Here is a 19,210-nt window from a genome sequence, read left to right as displayed (position 1 = left end):
ATTTCTGGAAACTAAGAACATTTCCAAATTAGCTGAGCTAATGAAATTAAACGATCACAAAGAGCCTCGACCCGTCAATATTGTGATTAGAAGGTAGGCACTTTCTCCACTATGCCAGGCTAACTACTCAAGTTTCTCCAATATGACAACATAAAGACTTTGCTTTCCAACAATAGACATCAACATTTTGAACCCGTCCGAATGAGGAAAGATGGTGATTTTTGACAAGTAGGAAGAGGCTCGATCGTTCAATCTTGTGCTACAGAATCAAACACAATGTTTCTCAGGCCACGAAGTCTTAAGATTATTAAAGTTGCATAACAATGTCCTAGCTTTTCAAAGAAACAAGAACAAAACCTTATTTCGGGAAATTTTAAACATTTCCAAATGACCTGAGCTATTCAATTTAAACGACCACGAAGGGACTCGAACCCTCAATCTTCTGATTCGAAGTCAGACGCCTTATCCATTAGGCCACGCAGTCTACATCATATAGACCTATATGACATCATACAGATTTTGCTTTGCAACAATAGACATCAAAATTGTGAACCTGTCCGAATGAGGAAAGCTAGTGATATTTAACAAGTACGAAGACACTCTATCACTCCATCTTGCGATGCAGAATCAGACAGAATATTTCTCAGGCCTTGCAGTCTTTGATTATTAAAGTTGAATAACAATGTCCGAGCTTTTCAATGCAACAAGAACAAAGCCTTATTTCGGGAAACTAAGAACATTTCCAAATTAGCTGAGCTAATGAAATTAAACGATCACAAAGAGACTCGACCAGTCGATATTGTGATTAGAAGGTAGGCACATTCTCCACTATGCCAGGCTAACTACTCAATTTTCTCCAATATGACAACATACAGACTTTGCTTTCCAACAATAGACATCAACATTTTGAACCTGTCCGAATGAGGAAAGATGGTGATTTTTGACAAGTAGGAAGAGGCTCGATCGTTCAATCTTGTGCTACAGAATCAAACACAATGTTTCTCAGGCCACGAAGTCTTAAGATTATTAAAGTTGCATAACAATGTCCTAGATTTTCAAAGAAAGAAGAACAACACCTTATTTCGGGAAATTTGAAACATTTCCAAATGATCTGAGCTGTTCAATTTAAACGACCACGAAGGGACTCGAACCCTCAATCTTCTGATTCGAAGTCAGACGCCTTATCCATTAGGCCACGCAGTCTACGTCATATAGACCTATATGACATCATACAGATTTTGCTTTGCAACAATAGACATCAAAATTGTGAACCTGTCCGTATGAGGAAAGCTAGTGATATTTAACAAGTACGAAGACACTCTATCACTCCATCTTGCGATGCAGAATCAGACAGAATATTTCTCAGGCCTTGCAGTCTTTGATTATTAAAGTTGAAGAACAATGTCCGAGCTTTTCAATGCAACAAGAACAAAGCCTTATTTCTGGAAACTAAGAACATTTCCAAATTAGCTGAGCTAATGAAATTAAACGATCACAAAGAGCCTCGACCCGTCAATATTGTGATTAGAAGGTAGGCACTTTCTCCACTATGCCAGGCTAACTACTCAAGTTTCTCCAATATGACAACATAAAGACTTTGCTTTCCAACAATAGACATCAACATTTTGAACCCGTCCGAATGAGGAAAGATGGTGATTTTTGACAAGTAGGAAGAGGCTCGATCGTTCAATCTTGTGCTACAGAATCAAACACAATGTTTCTCAGGCCACGAAGTCTTAAGATTATTAAAGTTGCATAACAATGTCCTAGCTTTTCAAAGAAACAAGAACAAAACCTTATTTCGGGAAATTTTAAACATTTCCAAATGACCTGAGCTATTCAATTTAAACGACCACGAAGGGACTCGAACCCTCAATCTTCTGATTCGAAGTCAGACGCCTTATCCATTAGGCCACGCAGTCTACATCATATAGACCTATATGACATCATACAGATTTTGCTTTGCAACAATAGACATCAAAATTGTGAACCTGTCCGAATGAGGAAAGCTAGTGATATTTAACAAGTACGAAGACACTCTATCACTCCATCTTGCGATGCAGAATCAGACAGAATATTTCTCAGGCCTTGCAGTCTTTGATTATTAAAGTTGAATAACAATGTCCGAGCTTTTCAATGCAACAAGAACAAAGCCTTATTTCGGGAAACTAAGAACATTTCCAAATTAGCTGAGCTAATGAAATTAAACGATCACAAAGAGACTCGACCAGTCAATACCACTATGCCAGGCTAACTACTCAATTTTCTCCAATATGACAACATACAGACTTTGCTTTCCAACAATAGACATCAACATTTTGAACCTGTCCGAATGAGGAAAGATGGTGATTTTTGACAAGTAGGAAGAGGCTCGATTGTTCAATCTTGTGCTACAGAATCAAACACAATGTTTCTCAGGCCACGAAGTCTTAAGATTATTAAAGTTGCATAACAATGTCCTAGCTTTTCAAAGAAACAAGAACAACACCTTATTTCGGGAAATTTTAAACATTTCCAAATGACCTGAGCTATTCAATTTAAACAACCACGAAGGGACTCGAACCCTCAATCTTCTGACTCGAAGTCAGACGCCTTATCCATTAGGCCACGCAGTCTACATCATATAGACCTATATGACATCATACAGATTTTGCTTTGCAACAATAGACATCAAAATTGTGAACCTGTCCGAATGAGGAAAGCTATTGATATTTAACAAGTACGAAGACACTCTATCACTCCATCTTGCGATGCAGAATCAGACAGAATATTTCTCAGGCCTTGCAGTCTTTGATTATTAAAGTTGAATAACAATGTCCGAGCTTTTCAATGCAACAAGAACAAAGCCTTATTTCGGGAAACTAAGAACATTTCCATATTAGCTGAGCTAATGAAATTAAACGATCACAAAGAGACTCGACCCGTCAATATTGTGATTAGAAGGTATGCACATTCTCCACTATGCCAGGCTAACTACTCAAGTTTCTCCAATATGACAACATACAGACTTTGCTTTCCAACAATAGACATCAACATTTTGAACCTGTCCGAATGAGGAAAGATGGTGATTTTTGACAAGAACGAAGAGGCTCGATCGTTCAATCTTGTGCTACAGAATCAAACACAATGTTTCTCAGGCCTCGAATTCTTAAGATTATTAAAGTTGCATAACAATGTGCTAGATTTTCAAAGAAAGAAGAACAACACCTTATTTCGGCAAATTTTCAACATTTCCAAATGATCTGAGCTGTTCAATTTAAACGACCACGAAGGGACTCGAACCCTCAATCTTCTGATTCGAAGTCAGACGCCTTATCCATTAGGCCACGCAGTCTATATCATATAGACCTATATGACATCATATAGATTTTGCTTTGCAACAATAGACATCAAAATTGTGAACCTGTCCGAATGAGGAAAGCTAGTGATATTTAACAAGTACGAAGACACTCTATCACTCCATCTTGCGATGCAGAATTAGACAGAATATTTCTCAGGCCTTGCAGTCTTTGATTATTAAAGTTGAATAACAATGTCCGAGCTTTTCAATGCAACAAGAACAAAGCCTTATTTCTGGAAACTAAGAACATTTCCAAATTAGCTGAGCTAATGAAATTAAACGATCACAAAGAGCCTCGACCCGTCAATATTGTGATTAGAAGGTAGGCACTTTCTCCACTATGCCAGGCTAACTACTCAAGTTTCTCCAATATGACAACATACAGACTTTGCTTTCCAACAATAGACATCAACATATTGAACCTGTCCGAATGAGGAAAGATGGTGATTTTTGACAAGAACGAAGAGGATCGATCGTTCAATCTTGTGCTAAAGAATCAAACACAATGTTTCTCAGGCCACGAAGTCTTAAGATTATTAAAGTTGCATAACAATGTCCTAGCTTTTCAAAGAAACAAGAACAACACCTTATTTCTTGCGATGCAGAATCAGACAGAATATTTCTCAGGCCTTGCAGTCTTTGATTATTAAAGTTGAATAACAATGTCCGAGCTTTTCAATGCAACAAGAACAAAGCCTTATTTCGGGAAACTAAGAACATTTCCATATTAGCTGAGCTAATGAAATTAAACGATCACAACGAGACTCGACCCGTCAATATTGTGATTAGAAGGTATGCACATTCTCCACTATGCCAGGCTAACTACTCAAGTTTCTCCAATATGACAACATACAGACTTTGCTTTCCAACAATAGACATCAACATTTTGAACCTGTCCGAATGAGGAAAGATGGTGATTTTTGACAAGAACGAAGAGGCTCGATCGTTCAATCTTGTGCTACAGAATCAAACACAATGTTTCTCAGGCCTCGAATTCTTAAGATTATTAAAGTTGCATAACAATGTCCTAGATTTTCAAAGAAAGAAGAACAACACCTTATTTCGGCAAATTTTAAACATTTCCAAATGATCTGAGCTGTTCAATTTAAACGACCACGAAGGGACTCGAACCCTCAATCTTCTGATTCGAAGTCAGACGCCTTATCCATTAGGCCACGCAGTCTATATCATATAGACCTATATGACATCATACAGATTTTGCTTTGCAACAATAGACATCAAAATTGTGAACCTGTCCGAATGAGGAAAGCTAGTGATATTTAACAAGTACGAAGACACTCTATCACTCCATCTTGCGATGCAGAATTAGACAGAATATTTCTCAGGCCTTGCAGTCTTTGATTATTAAAGTTGAATAACAATGTCCGAGCTTTTCAATGCAACAAGAACAAAGCCTTATTTCGGGAAACTAAGAACATTTCCATATTAGCTGAGCTAATGAAATTAAACGATCACAAAGAGACTCGACCCGTCAATATTGTGATTAGAAGGTATGCACATTCTCCACTATGCCAGGCTAACTACTCAAGTTTCTCCAATATGACAACATACAGACTTTGCTTTCCAACAATAGACATCAACATTTTGAACCTGTCCGAATGAGGAAAGATGGTGATTTTTGACAAGTAGGAAGAGGCTTGATCGTTCAATCTTGTGCTAAAGAATCAAACACAATGTTTCTCAGGCCACGAAGTCTTAAGATTATTAAAGTTGCATAACAATGTCCTAGCTTTTCAAAGAAACAAGAACAACACCTTATTTCGGGAAATTTTAAACATTTCCAAATGACCTGAGCTATTCAATTTAAACGACCACATAGGGACTCAAACCCTCAATCTTCTGATTCGAAGTCAGACGCCTTATCCATTAGGCCACGCAGTCTACGTCATATAGACCTATATGACATCATACAGATTTTGCTTTGCAACAATAGACATCAAAATTGTGAACCTGTCCGTATGAGGAAAGCTAGTGATATTTAACAAGTACGAAGACACTCTATCACTCCATCTTGCGATGCAGAATCAGACAGAATATTTCTCAGGCCTTGCAGTCTTTGATTATTAAAGTTGAAGAACAATGTCCGAGCTTTTCAATGCAACAAGAACAAAGCCTTATTTCTGGAAACTAAGAACATTTCCAAATTAGCTGAGCTAATGAAATTAAACGATCACAAAGAGCCTCGACCCGTCAATATTGTGATTAGAAGGTAGGCACTTTCTCCACTATGCCAGGCTAACTACTCAAGTTTCTCCAATATGACAACATAAAGACTTTGCTTTCCAACAATAGACATCAACATTTTGAACCCGTCCGAATGAGGAAAGATGGTGATTTTTGACAAGTAGGAAGAGGCTCGATCGTTCAATCTTGTGCTACAGAATCAAACACAATGTTTCTCAGGCCACGAAGTCTTAAGATTATTAAAGTTGCATAACAATGTCCTAGCTTTTCAAAGAAACAAGAACAAAACCTTATTTCGGGAAATTTTAAACATTTCCAAATGACCTGAGCTATTCAATTTAAACGACCACGAAGGGACTCGAACCCTCAATCTTCTGATTCGAAGTCAGACGCCTTATCCATTAGGCCACGCAGTCTACATCATATAGACCTATATGACATCATACAGATTTTGCTTTGCAACAATAGACATCAAAATTGTGAACCTGTCCGAATGAGGAAAGCTAGTGATATTTAACAAGTACGAAGACACTCTATCACTCCATCTTGCGATGCAGAATCAGACAGAATATTTCTCAGGCCTTGCAGTCTTTGATTATTAAAGTTGAATAACAATGTCCGAGCTTTTCAATGCAACAAGAACAAAGCCTTATTTCGGGAAACTAAGAACATTTCCAAATTAGCTGAGCTAATGAAATTAAACGATCACAAAGAGACTCGACCAGTCGATATTGTGATTAAAAGGTAGGCACATTCTCCACTATGCCAGGCTAACTACTCAATTTTCTCCAATATGACAACATACAGACTTTGCTTTCCAACAATAGACATCAACATTTTGAACCTGTCCGAATGAGGAAAGATGGTGATTTTTGACAAGAACGAAGAGGCTCGATCGTTCAATCTTGTGCTACAGAATCAAACACAATGTTTCTCAGGCCTCGAATTCTTAAGATTATTAAAGTTGCATAACAATGTCCTAGATTTTCAAAGAAAGAAGAACAACACCTTATTTCGGCAAATTTGAAACATTTCCAAACGATCTGAGCTGTTCAATTTAAACGACCACGAAGGGACTCGAACCCTCAATCTTCTGATTCGAAGTCAGACGCCTTATCCATTAAGCCACGCAGTCTACATCATATAGACCTATATGACATCATACAGATTTTGCTTTGCAACAATAGACATCAAAATTGTGAACCTGTCCGAATGAGGAAAGCTAGTGATATTTAACAAGTACGAAGACACTCTATCACTCCATCTTGCGATGCAGAATCAGACAGAATATTTCTCAGGCCTTGCAGTCTCTGATTATTAAAGTTGAATAACAATGTCCGAGCTTTTCAATGCAACAAGAACAAAGCCTTATTTCGGGAAACTAAGAACATTTCCATATTAGCTGAGCTAATGAAATTAAACGATCACAAAGAGACTCGACCCGTCAATATTGTGATTAGAAGGTATGCACATTCTCCACTATGCCAGGCTAACTACTCAAGTTTCTCCAATATGACAACATACAGACTTTGCTTTCCAACAATAGACATCAACATTTTGAACCTGTCCGAATGAGGAAAGATGGTGATTTTTGACAAGAACGAAGAGGCTCGATCGTTCAATCTTGTGCTACAGAATCAAACACAATGTTTCTCAGGCCTCGAATTCTTAAGATTATTAAAGTTGCATAACAATGTCCTAGATTTTCAAAGAAAGAAGAACAACACCTTATTTCGGCAAATTTTAAACATTTCCAAATGATCTGAGCTGTTCAATTTAAACGACCACGAAGGGACTCGAACCCTCAATCTTCTGATTCGAAGTCAGACGCCTTATCCATTAGGCCACGCAGTCTATATCATATAGACCTATATGACATCATACAGATTTTGCTTTGCAACAATAGACATCAAAATTGTGAACCTGTCCGAATGAGGAAAGCTAGTGATATTTAACAAGTACGAAGACACTCTATCACTCCATCTTGCGATGCAGAATTAGACAGAATATTTCTCAGGCCTTGCAGTCTTTGATTATTAAAGTTGAATAACAATGTCCGAGCTTTTCAATGCAACAAGAACAAAGCCTTATTTCGGGAAACTAAGAACATTTCCATATTAGCTGAGCTAATGAAATTAAACGATCACAAAGAGACTCGACCCGTCAATATTGTGATTAGAAGGTATGCACATTCTCCACTATGCCAGGCTAACTACTCAAGTTTCTCCAATATGACAACATACAAACTTTGCTTTCCAACAATAGACATCAACATTTTGAACCTGTCCGAATGAGGAAAGATGGTGATTTTTGACAAGTAGGAAGAGGCTTGATCGTTCAATCTTGTGCTAAAGAATCAAACACAATGTTTCTCAGGCCACGAAGTCTTAAGATTATTAAAGTTGCATAACAATGTCCTAGCTTTTCAAAGAAACAAGAACAACACCTTATTTCGGGAAATTTTAAACATTTCCAAATGACCTGAGCTATTCAATTTAAACGACCACAAAGGGACTCGAACCCTCAATCTTCTGATTCGAAGTCAGACGCCTTATCCATTAGGCCACGCAGTCTACGTCATATAGACCTATATGACATCATACAGATTTTGCTTTGCAACAATAGACATCAAAATTGTGAACCTGTCCGAATGAGGAAAGCTAGTGATATTTAACAAGTACGAAGACACTCTATCACTCCATCTTGCGATGCAGAATCAGACAGAATATTTCTCAGGCCTTGCAGTCTTTGATTATTAAAGTTGAATAACAATGTCCGAGCTTTTCAATGCAACAAGAACAAAGCCTTATTTCGGGAAACTAAGAACATTTCCAAATTAGCTGAGCTAATGAAATTAAACGATCACAAAGAGACTCGACCAGTCGATATTGTGATTAGAAGGTAGGCACATTCTCCACTATGCCAGGCTAACTACTCAATTTTCTCCAATATGACAACATACAGACTTTGCTTTCCAACAATAGACATCAACATTTTGAACCTGTCCGAATGAGGAAAGATGGTGATTTTTGACAAGTAGGAAGAGGCTCGATCGTTCAATCTTGTGCTACAGAATCAAACACAATGTTTCTCAGGCCACGAAGTCTTAAGATTATTAAAGTTGCATAACAATGTCCTAGATTTTCAAAGAAAGAAGAACAACACCTTATTTCGGGAAATTTGAAACATTTCCAAATGATCTGAGCTGTTCAATTTAAACGACCACGAAGGGACTCGAACCCTCAATCTTCTGATTCGAAGTCAGACGCCTTATCCATTAGGCCACGCAGTCTACGTCATATAGACCTATATGACATCATACAGATTTTGCTTTGCAACAATAGACATCAAAATTGTGAACCTGTCCGTATGAGGAAAGCTAGTGATATTTAACAAGTACGAAGACACTCTATCACTCCATCTTGCGATGCAGAATCAGACAGAATATTTCTCAGGCCTTGCAGTCTTTGATTATTAAAGTTGAAGAACAATGTCCGAGCTTTTCAATGCAACAAGAACAAAGCCTTATTTCTGGAAACTAAGAACATTTCCAAATTAGCTGAGCTAATGAAATTAAACGATCACAAAGAGCCTCGACCCGTCAATATTGTGATTAGAAGGTAGGCACTTTCTCCACTATGCCAGGCTAACTACTCAAGTTTCTCCAATATGACAACATAAAGACTTTGCTTTCCAACAATAGACATCAACATTTTGAACCCGTCCGAATGAGGAAAGATGGTGATTTTTGACAAGTAGGAAGAGGCTCGATCGTTCAATCTTGTGCTACAGAATCAAACACAATGTTTCTCAGGCCACGAAGTCTTAAGATTATTAAAGTTGCATAACAATGTCCTAGCTTTTCAAAGAAACAAGAACAAAACCTTATTTCGGGAAATTTTAAACATTTCCAAATGACCTGAGCTATTCAATTTAAACGACCACGAAGGGACTCGAACCCTCAATCTTCTGATTCGAAGTCAGACGCCTTATCCATTAGGCCACGCAGTCTACATCATATAGACCTATATGACATCATACAGATTTTGCTTTGCAACAATAGACATCAAAATTGTGAACCTGTCCGAATGAGGAAAGCTAGTGATATTTAACAAGTACGAAGACACTCTATCACTCCATCTTGCGATGCAGAATCAGACAGAATATTTCTCAGGCCTTGCAGTCTTTGATTATTAAAGTTGAATAACAATGTCCGAGCTTTTCAATGCAACAAGAACAAAGCCTTATTTCGGGAAACTAAGAACATTTCCAAATTAGCTGAGCTAATGAAATTAAACGATCACAAAGAGACTCGACCAGTCAATACCACTATGCCAGGCTAACTACTCAATTTTCTCCAATATGACAACATACAGACTTTGCTTTCCAACAATAGACATCAACATTTTGAACCTGTCCGAATGAGGAAAGATGGTGATTTTTGACAAGTAGGAAGAGGCTCGATTGTTCAATCTTGTGCTACAGAATCAAACACAATGTTTCTCAGGCCACGAAGTCTTAAGATTATTAAAGTTGCATAACAATGTCCTAGCTTTTCAAAGAAACAAGAACAACACCTTATTTCGGGAAATTTTAAACATTTCCAAATGACCTGAGCTATTCAATTTAAACAACCACGAAGGGACTCGAACCCTCAATCTTCTGACTCGAAGTCAGACGCCTTATCCATTAGGCCACGCAGTCTACATCATATAGACCTATATGACATCATACAGATTTTGCTTTGCAACAATAGACATCAAAATTGTGAACCTGTCCGAATGAGGAAAGCTATTGATATTTAACAAGTACGAAGACACTCTATCACTCCATCTTGCGATGCAGAATCAGACAGAATATTTCTCAGGCCTTGCAGTCTTTGATTATTAAAGTTGAATAACAATGTCCGAGCTTTTCAATGCAACAAGAACAAAGCCTTATTTCGGGAAACTAAGAACATTTCCATATTAGCTGAGCTAATGAAATTAAACGATCACAAAGAGACTCGACCCGTCAATATTGTGATTAGAAGGTATGCACATTCTCCACTATGCCAGGCTAACTACTCAAGTTTCTCCAATATGACAACATACAGACTTTGCTTTCCAACAATAGACATCAACATTTTGAACCTGTCCGAATGAGGAAAGATGGTGATTTTTGACAAGAACGAAGAGGCTCGATCGTTCAATCTTGTGCTACAGAATCAAACACAATGTTTCTCAGGCCTCGAATTCTTAAGATTATTAAAGTTGCATAACAATGTCCTAGATTTTCAAAGAAAGAAGAACAACACCTTATTTCGGCAAATTTTCAACATTTCCAAATGATCTGAGCTGTTCAATTTAAACGACCACGAAGGGACTCGAACCCTCAATCTTCTGATTCGAAGTCAGACGCCTTATCCATTAGGCCACGCAGTCTATATCATATAGACCTATATGACATCATACAGATTTTGCTTTGCAACAATAGACATCAAAATTGTGAACCTGTCCGAATGAGGAAAGCTAGTGATATTTAACAAGTACGAAGACACTCTATCACTCCATCTTGCGATGCAGAATTAGACAGAATATTTCTCAGGCCTTGCAGTCTTTGATTATTAAAGTTGAATAACAATGTCCGAGCTTTTCAATGCAACAAGAACAAAGCCTTATTTCTGGAAACTAAGAACATTTCCAAATTAGCTGAGCTAATGAAATTAAACGATCACAAAGAGCCTCGACCCGTCAATATTGTGATTAGAAGGTAGGCACTTTCTCCACTATGCCAGGCTAACTACTCAAGTTTCTCCAATATGACAACATACAGACTTTGCTTTCCAACAATAGACATCAACATATTGAACCTGTCCGAATGAGGAAAGATGGTGATTTTTGACAAGAACGAAGAGGATCGATCGTTCAATCTTGTGCTAAAGAATCAAACACAATGTTTCTCAGGCCACGAAGTCTTAAGATTATTAAAGTTGCATAACAATGTCCTAGCTTTTCAAAGAAACAAGAACAACACCTTATTTCTTGCGATGCAGAATCAGACAGAATATTTCTCAGGCCTTGCAGTCTTTGATTATTAAAGTTGAATAACAATGTCCGAGCTTTTCAATGCAACAAGAACAAAGCCTTATTTCGGGAAACTAAGAACATTTCCATATTAGCTGAGCTAATGAAATTAAACGATCACAACGAGACTCGACCCGTCAATATTGTGATTAGAAGGTATGCACATTCTCCACTATGCCAGGCTAACTACTCAAGTTTCTCCAATATGACAACATACAGACTTTGCTTTCCAACAATAGACATCAACATTTTGAACCTGTCCGAATGAGGAAAGATGGTGATTTTTGACAAGAACGAAGAGGCTCGATCGTTCAATCTTGTGCTACAGAATCAAACACAATGTTTCTCAGGCCTCGAATTCTTAAGATTATTAAAGTTGCATAACAATGTCCTAGATTTTCAAAGAAAGAAGAACAACACCTTATTTCGGCAAATTTTAAACATTTCCAAATGATCTGAGCTGTTCAATTTAAACGACCACGAAGGGACTCGAACCCTCAATCTTCTGATTCGAAGTCAGACGCCTTATCCATTAGGCCACGCAGTCTATATCATATAGACCTATATGACATCATACAGATTTTGCTTTGCAACAATAGACATCAAAATTGTGAACCTGTCCGAATGAGGAAAGCTAGTGATATTTAACAAGTACGAAGACACTCTATCACTCCATCTTGCGATGCAGAATTAGACAGAATATTTCTCAGGCCTTGCAGTCTTTGATTATTAAAGTTGAATAACAATGTCCGAGCTTTTCAATGCAACAAGAACAAAGCCTTATTTCGGGAAACTAAGAACATTTCCATATTAGCTGAGCTAATGAAATTAAACGATCACAAAGAGACTCGACCCGTCAATATTGTGATTAGAAGGTATGCACATTCTCCACTATGCCAGGCTAACTACTCAAGTTTCTCCAATATGACAACATACAGACTTTGCTTTCCAACAATAGACATCAACATTTTGAACCTGTCCGAATGAGGAAAGATGGTGATTTTTGACAAGTAGGAAGAGGCTTGATCGTTCAATCTTGTGCTAAAGAATCAAACACAATGTTTCTCAGGCCACGAAGTCTTAAGATTATTAAAGTTGCATAACAATGTCCTAGCTTTTCAAAGAAACAAGAACAACACCTTATTTCGGGAAATTTTAAACATTTCCAAATGACCTGAGCTATTCAATTTAAACGACCACATAGGGACTCAAACCCTCAATCTTCTGATTCGAAGTCAGACGCCTTATCCATTAGGCCACGCAGTCTATATCATATAGACCTATATGACATCATACAGATTTTGCTTTGCAACAATAGACATCAAAATTGTGAACCTGTCCGTATGAGGAAAGCTAGTGATATTTAACAAGTACGAAGACACTCTATCACTCCATCTTGCGATGCAGAATCAGACAGAATATTTCTCAGGCCTTGCAGTCTTTGATTATTAAAGTTGAAGAACAATGTCCGAGCTTTTCAATGCAACAAGAACAAAGCCTTATTTCTGGAAACTAAGAACATTTCCAAATTAGCTGAGCTAATGAAATTAAACGATCACAAAGAGCCTCGACCCGTCAATATTGTGATTAGAAGGTAGGCACTTTCTCCACTATGCCAGGCTAACTACTCAAGTTTCTCCAATATGACAACATAAAGACTTTGCTTTCCAACAATAGACATCAACATTTTGAACCCGTCCGAATGAGGAAAGATGGTGATTTTTGACAAGTAGGAAGAGGCTCGATCGTTCAATCTTGTGCTACAGAATCAAACACAATGTTTCTCAGGCCACGAAGTCTTAAGATTATTAAAGTTGCATAACAATGTCCTAGCTTTTCAAAGAAACAAGAACAAAACCTTATTTCGGGAAATTTTAAACATTTCCAAATGACCTGAGCTATTCAATTTAAACGACCACGAAGGGACTCGAACCCTCAATCTTCTGATTCGAAGTCAGACGCCTTATCCATTAGGCCACGCAGTCTACATCATATAGACCTATATGACATCATACAGATTTTGCTTTGCAACAATAGACATCAAAATTGTGAACCTGTCCGAATGAGGAAAGCTAGTGATATTTAACAAGTACGAAGACACTCTATCACTCCATCTTGCGATGCAGAATCAGACAGAATATTTCTCAGGCCTTGCAGTCTTTGATTATTAAAGTTGAATAACAATGTCCGAGCTTTTCAATGCAACAAGAACAAAGCCTTATTTCGGGAAACTAAGAACATTTCCAAATTAGCTGAGCTAATGAAATTAAACGATCACAAAGAGACTCGACCAGTCGATATTGTGATTAAAAGGTAGGCACATTCTCCACTATGCCAGGCTAACTACTCAATTTTCTCCAATATGACAACATACAGACTTTGCTTTCCAACAATAGACATCAACATTTTGAACCTGTCCGAATGAGGAAAGATGGTGATTTTTGACAAGTAGGAAGAGGCTCGATCGTTCAATCTTGTGCTACAGAATCAAACACAATGTTTCTCAGGCCACGAAGTCTTAAGATTATTAAAGTTGCATAACAATGTCCTAGCTTTTCAAAGAAACAAGAACAAAACCTTATTTCGGGAAATTTTAAACATTTCCAAATGACCTGAGCTATTCAATTTAAACGACCACAAAGGGACTCGAACCCTCAATCTTCTGATTCGAAGTCAGACGCCTTATCCATTAGGCCACGCAGTCTACATCATATAGACCTATATGACATCATACAGATTTTGCTTTGCAACAATAGACATCAAAATTGTGAACCTGTCCGAATGAGGAAAGCTAGTGATATTTAACAAGTACGAAGACACTCTATCACTCCATCTTGCGATGCAGAATCAGACAGAATATTTCTCAGGCCTTGCAGTCTTTGATTATTAAAGTTGAATAACAATGTCCGAGCTTTTCAATGCAACAAGAACAAAGCCTTATTTCGGGAAACTAAGAACATTTCCAAATTAGCTGAGCTAATGAAATTAAACGATCACAAAGAGACTCGACCAGTCGATATTGTGATTAAAAGGTAGGCACATTCTCCACTATGCCAGGCTAACTACTCAATTTTCTCCAATATGACAACATACAGACTTTGCTTTCCAACAATAGACATCAACATTTTGAACCTGTCCGAATGAGGAAAGATGGTGATTTTTGACAAGTAGGAAGAGGCTCGATCGTTCAATCTTGTGCTACAGAATCAAACACAATGTTTCTCAGGCCACGAAGTCTTAAGATTATTAAAGTTGCATAACAATGTCCTAGCTTTTCAAAGAAACAAGAACAACACCTTATTTCGGGAAATTTTAAACATTTCCAAATGACCTGAGCTATTCAATTTAAACAACCACGAAGGGACTCGAACCCTCAATCTTCTGACTCGAAGTCAGACGCCTTATCCATTAGGCCACGCAGTCTACATCATATAGACCTATATGACATCATACAGATTTTGCTTTGCAACAATAGACATCAAAATTGTGAACCTGTCCGAATGAGGAAAGCTATTGATATTTAACAAGTACGAAGACACTCTATCACTCCATCTTGCGATGCAGAATCAGACAGAATATTTCTCAGGCCTTGCAGTCTTTGATTACTAAAGTTGAATAACAATGTCCGAGCTTTTCAATGCAACAAGAACAAAGCCTTATTTCGGGAAACTAAGTACATTTCCAAATTAGCTGAGCTAATGAAATTAAACGATCACAAAGAGACTCGACCCGTCAATATTGTGATTAGAAGGTAGGCACATTCTCCACTATGCCAGGCTAACTACTCAAGTTTCTCCAATATGACAACATACAGACTTTGCTTTCCAACAATAGACATCAACATTTTGAACCTGTCCGAATGAGGAAAGATGGTGATTTTTGACAAGAACGAAGAGGCTCGATCGTTCAATCTTGTGCTACAGAATCAAACACAATGTTTCTCAGGCCTCGAATTCTTAAGATTATTAAAGTTGCATAACAATGTCCTAGATTTTCAAAGAAAGAAGAACAACACCTTATTTCGGCAAATTTGAAACATTTCCAAACGATCTGAGCTGTTCAATTTAAACGACCACGAAGGGACTCGAACCCTCAATCTTCTGATTCGAAGTCAGACGCCTTATCCATTAAGCCACGCAGTCTACATCATATAGACCTATATGACATCATACAGATTTTGCTTTGCAACAATAGACATCAAAATTGTGAACCTGTCCGAATGAGGAAAGCTAGTGATATTTAACAAGTACGAAGACACTCTATCACTCCATCTTGCGATGCAGAATCAGACAGAATATTTCTCAGGCCTTGCAGTCTCTGATTATTAAAGTTGAATAACAATGTCCGAGCTTTTCAATGCAACAAGAACAAAGCCTTATTTCGGGAAACTAAGAACATTTCCATATTAGCTGAGCTAATGAAATTAAACGATCACAAAGAGACTCGACCCGTCAATATTGTGATTAGAAGGTATGCACATTCTCCACTATGCCAGGCTAACTACTCAAGTTTCTCCAATATGACAACATACAGACTTTGCTTTCCAACAATAGACATCAACATTTTGAACCTGTCCGAATGAGGAAAGATGGTGATTTTTGACAAGAACGAAGAGGCTCGATCGTTCAATCTTGTGCTACAGAATCAAACACAATGTTTCTCAGGCCTCGAATTCTTAAGATTATTAAAGTTGCATAACAATGTCCTAGATTTTCAAAGAAAGAAGAACAACACCTTATTTCGGCAAATTTTAAACATTTCCAAATGATCTGAGCTGTTCAATTTAAACGACCACGAAGGGACTCGAACCCTCAATCTTCTGATTCGAAGTCAGACGCCTTATCCATTAGGCCACGCAGTCTATATCATATAGACCTATATGACATCATACAGATTTTGCTTTGCAACAATAGACATCAAAATTGTGAACCTGTCCGAATGAGGAAAGCTAGTGATATTTAACAAGTACGAAGACACTCTATCACTCCATCTTGCGATGCAGAATTAGACAGAATATTTCTCAGGCCTTGCAGTCTTTGATTATTAAAGTTGAATAACAATGTCCGAGCTTTTCAATGCAACAAGAACAAAGCCTTATTTCGGGAAACTAAGAACATTTCCATATTAGCTGAGCTAATGAAATTAAACGATCACAAAGAGACTCGACCCGTCAATATTGTGATTAGAAGGTATGCACATTCTCCACTATGCCAGGCTAACTACTCAAGTTTCTCCAATATGACAACATACAAACTTTGCTTTCCAACAATAGACATCAACATTTTGAACCTGTCCGAATGAGGAAAGATGGTGATTTTTGACAAGTAGGAAGAGGCTTGATCGTTCAATCTTGTGCTAAAGAATCAAACACAATGTTTCTCAGGCCACGAAGTCTTAAGATTATTAAAGTTGCATAACAATGTCCTAGCTTTTCAAAGAAACAAGAACAACACCTTATTTCGGGAAATTTTAAACATTTCCAAATGACCTGAGCTATTCAATTTAAACGACCACAAAGGGACTCGAACCCTCAATCTTCTGATTCGAAGTCAGACGCCTTATCCATTAGGCCACGCAGTCTACGTCATATAGACCTATATGACATCATACAGATTTTGCTTTGCAACAATAGACATCAAAATTGTGAACCTGTCCGAATGAGGAAAGCTAGTGATATTTAACAAGTACGAAGACACTCTATCACTCCATCTTGCGATGCAGAATCAGACAGAATATTTCTCAGGCCTTGCAGTCTTTGATTATTAAAGTTGAATAACAATGTCCGAGCTTTTCAATGCAACAAGAACAAAGCCTTATTTCGGGAAACTAAGAACATTTCCAAATTAGCTGAGCTAATGAAATTAAACGATCACAAAGAGACTCGACCAGTCGATATTGTGATTAGAAGGTAGGCACATTCTCCACTATGCCAGGCTAACTACTCAATTTTCTCCAATATGACAACATACAGACTTTGCTTTCCAACAATAGACATCAACATTTTGAACCTGTCCGAATGAGGAAAGATGGTGATTTTTGACAAGTAGGAAGAGGCTCGATCGTTCAATCTTGTGCTACAGAATCAAACACAATGTTTCTCAGGACACGAAGTCTTAAGATTATTAAAGTTGCATAACAATGTCCTAGCTTTTCAAAGAAACAAGAACAACACCTTATTTCGGGAAATTTTAAACATTTCCAAATGACCTGAGCTATTCAATTTAAACAACCACGAAGGGACTCGAACCCTCAATCTTCTGACTCGAAGTCAGACGCCTTATCCATTAGGCCACGCAGTCTACATCATATAGACCTATATGACATCATACAGATTTTGCTTTGCAACAATAGACATCAAAATTGTGAACCTGTCCGAATGAGGAAAGCTATTGATATTTAACAAGTACGAAGACACTCTATCACTCCATCTTGCGATGCAGAATCAGACAGAATATTTCTCAGGCCTTGCAGTCTTTGATTACTAAAGTTGAATAACAATGTCCGAGCTTTTCAATGCAACAAGAACAAAGCCTTATTTCGGGAAACTAAGTACATTTCCAAATTAGCTGAGCTAATGAAATTAAACGATCACAAAGAGACTCGACCCGTCAATATTGTGATTAGAAGGTAGGCACATTCTCCACTATGCCAGGCTAACTACTCAAGTTTCTCCAATATGACAACATACAGACTTTGCTTTCCAACAATAGACATCAACATTTTGAACCTGTCCGAATGAGGAAAGATGGTGATTTTTGACAAGAACGAAGAGGCTCGATCGTTCAATCTTGTGCTACAGAATCAAACACAATGTTTCTCAGGCCTCGAATTCTTAAGATTATTAAAGTTGCATAACAATGTCCTAGATTTTCAAAGAAAGAAGAACAACACCTTATTTCGGCAAATTTTAAACATTTCCAAATGATCTGAGCTGTTCAATTTAAACGACCACGAAGGGACTCGAACCCTCAATCTTCTGATTCGACGTCAGACGCCTTATCCATTAGGCCACGCAGTCTATATCATATAGACCTATATGACATCATACAGATTTTGCTTTGCAACAATAGACATCAAAATTGTGAACCTGTCCGAATGAGGAAAGCTAGTGATATTTAACAAGTACGAAGACACTCTATCACTCCATCTTGCGATGCAGAATTAGACAGAATATTTCTCAGGCCTTGCAGTCTTTGATTATTAAAGTTGAATAACAATGTCCGAGCTTTTCAATGCAACAAGAACAAAGCCTTATTTCGGGAAACTAAGAACATTTCCATATTAGCTGAGCTAATGAAATTAAACGATCACAAAGAGACTCGACCCGTCAATATTGTGATTAGAAGGTATGCACATTCTCCACTATGCCAGGCTAACTACTCAAGTTTCTCCAATATGACAACATACAAACTTTGCTTTCCAACAATAGACATCAACATTTTGAACCTGTCCGAATGAGGAAAGATGGTGATTTTTGACAAGTAGGAAGAGGCTTGATCGTTCAATCTTGTGCTAAAGAATCAAACACAATGTTTCTCAGGCCACGAAGTCTTAAGATTATTAAAGTTGCATAACAATGTCCTAGCTTTTCAAAGAAACA

The 19,210-nt window shown here is 37.7% G+C and overlaps 23 non-coding genes across 23 annotated transcripts; all 23 read right to left on the bottom strand.

Annotated features, from left to right (window-relative positions):
* Positions 1-411: 411 nt before the first annotated feature.
* trnar-ucg (transfer RNA arginine (anticodon UCG)) lies at positions 412-484 on the bottom strand. Its single transcript has one exon. It is a non-coding gene; the product is annotated as a tRNA-Arg (tRNA).
* Positions 485-1,130: 646 nt separating this feature from the next.
* On the bottom strand, positions 1,131-1,203 carry trnar-ucg (transfer RNA arginine (anticodon UCG)). The gene has a single exon. It is a non-coding gene; the product is annotated as a tRNA-Arg (tRNA).
* A 646-nt stretch (positions 1,204-1,849) lies between these two features.
* On the bottom strand, positions 1,850-1,922 carry trnar-ucg (transfer RNA arginine (anticodon UCG)). The gene has a single exon. It is a non-coding gene; the product is annotated as a tRNA-Arg (tRNA).
* A 620-nt stretch (positions 1,923-2,542) lies between these two features.
* Positions 2,543-2,615, bottom strand: trnar-ucg (transfer RNA arginine (anticodon UCG)). The gene has a single exon. It is a non-coding gene; the product is annotated as a tRNA-Arg (tRNA).
* A 646-nt stretch (positions 2,616-3,261) lies between these two features.
* Positions 3,262-3,334, bottom strand: trnar-ucg (transfer RNA arginine (anticodon UCG)). Its single transcript has one exon. It is a non-coding gene; the product is annotated as a tRNA-Arg (tRNA).
* A 1,116-nt stretch (positions 3,335-4,450) lies between these two features.
* trnar-ucg (transfer RNA arginine (anticodon UCG)) lies at positions 4,451-4,523 on the bottom strand. Its single transcript has one exon. It is a non-coding gene; the product is annotated as a tRNA-Arg (tRNA).
* A 1,365-nt stretch (positions 4,524-5,888) lies between these two features.
* trnar-ucg (transfer RNA arginine (anticodon UCG)) lies at positions 5,889-5,961 on the bottom strand. The gene has a single exon. It is a non-coding gene; the product is annotated as a tRNA-Arg (tRNA).
* Positions 5,962-6,607: 646 nt separating this feature from the next.
* Positions 6,608-6,680, bottom strand: trnar-ucg (transfer RNA arginine (anticodon UCG)). Its single transcript has one exon. It is a non-coding gene; the product is annotated as a tRNA-Arg (tRNA).
* A 646-nt stretch (positions 6,681-7,326) lies between these two features.
* Positions 7,327-7,399, bottom strand: trnar-ucg (transfer RNA arginine (anticodon UCG)). Its single transcript has one exon. It is a non-coding gene; the product is annotated as a tRNA-Arg (tRNA).
* A 646-nt stretch (positions 7,400-8,045) lies between these two features.
* trnar-ucg (transfer RNA arginine (anticodon UCG)) lies at positions 8,046-8,118 on the bottom strand. Its single transcript has one exon. It is a non-coding gene; the product is annotated as a tRNA-Arg (tRNA).
* Positions 8,119-8,764: 646 nt separating this feature from the next.
* On the bottom strand, positions 8,765-8,837 carry trnar-ucg (transfer RNA arginine (anticodon UCG)). The gene has a single exon. It is a non-coding gene; the product is annotated as a tRNA-Arg (tRNA).
* A 646-nt stretch (positions 8,838-9,483) lies between these two features.
* On the bottom strand, positions 9,484-9,556 carry trnar-ucg (transfer RNA arginine (anticodon UCG)). Its single transcript has one exon. It is a non-coding gene; the product is annotated as a tRNA-Arg (tRNA).
* Positions 9,557-10,176: 620 nt separating this feature from the next.
* On the bottom strand, positions 10,177-10,249 carry trnar-ucg (transfer RNA arginine (anticodon UCG)). Its single transcript has one exon. It is a non-coding gene; the product is annotated as a tRNA-Arg (tRNA).
* Positions 10,250-10,895: 646 nt separating this feature from the next.
* On the bottom strand, positions 10,896-10,968 carry trnar-ucg (transfer RNA arginine (anticodon UCG)). The gene has a single exon. It is a non-coding gene; the product is annotated as a tRNA-Arg (tRNA).
* A 1,116-nt stretch (positions 10,969-12,084) lies between these two features.
* On the bottom strand, positions 12,085-12,157 carry trnar-ucg (transfer RNA arginine (anticodon UCG)). Its single transcript has one exon. It is a non-coding gene; the product is annotated as a tRNA-Arg (tRNA).
* A 1,365-nt stretch (positions 12,158-13,522) lies between these two features.
* On the bottom strand, positions 13,523-13,595 carry trnar-ucg (transfer RNA arginine (anticodon UCG)). The gene has a single exon. It is a non-coding gene; the product is annotated as a tRNA-Arg (tRNA).
* Positions 13,596-14,241: 646 nt separating this feature from the next.
* trnar-ucg (transfer RNA arginine (anticodon UCG)) lies at positions 14,242-14,314 on the bottom strand. Its single transcript has one exon. It is a non-coding gene; the product is annotated as a tRNA-Arg (tRNA).
* Positions 14,315-14,960: 646 nt separating this feature from the next.
* trnar-ucg (transfer RNA arginine (anticodon UCG)) lies at positions 14,961-15,033 on the bottom strand. The gene has a single exon. It is a non-coding gene; the product is annotated as a tRNA-Arg (tRNA).
* A 646-nt stretch (positions 15,034-15,679) lies between these two features.
* Positions 15,680-15,752, bottom strand: trnar-ucg (transfer RNA arginine (anticodon UCG)). Its single transcript has one exon. It is a non-coding gene; the product is annotated as a tRNA-Arg (tRNA).
* A 646-nt stretch (positions 15,753-16,398) lies between these two features.
* trnar-ucg (transfer RNA arginine (anticodon UCG)) lies at positions 16,399-16,471 on the bottom strand. The gene has a single exon. It is a non-coding gene; the product is annotated as a tRNA-Arg (tRNA).
* A 646-nt stretch (positions 16,472-17,117) lies between these two features.
* trnar-ucg (transfer RNA arginine (anticodon UCG)) lies at positions 17,118-17,190 on the bottom strand. The gene has a single exon. It is a non-coding gene; the product is annotated as a tRNA-Arg (tRNA).
* A 646-nt stretch (positions 17,191-17,836) lies between these two features.
* Positions 17,837-17,909, bottom strand: trnar-ucg (transfer RNA arginine (anticodon UCG)). The gene has a single exon. It is a non-coding gene; the product is annotated as a tRNA-Arg (tRNA).
* A 646-nt stretch (positions 17,910-18,555) lies between these two features.
* trnar-ucg (transfer RNA arginine (anticodon UCG)) lies at positions 18,556-18,628 on the bottom strand. Its single transcript has one exon. It is a non-coding gene; the product is annotated as a tRNA-Arg (tRNA).
* Between the last annotated feature and the right edge of the window lie 582 nt (positions 18,629-19,210).

This window comes from Salmo salar, chromosome 01 (assembly GCF_965601325.2).
Source record: "Salmo salar chromosome 01, fSalSal1, whole genome shotgun sequence".
NCBI classification, from domain to species: domain Eukaryota; kingdom Metazoa; phylum Chordata; class Actinopteri; order Salmoniformes; family Salmonidae; genus Salmo; species Salmo salar.
Note: the sequence above shows the minus strand (reverse complement) of the source record. Positions and strands in the feature narration are given on the sequence as shown.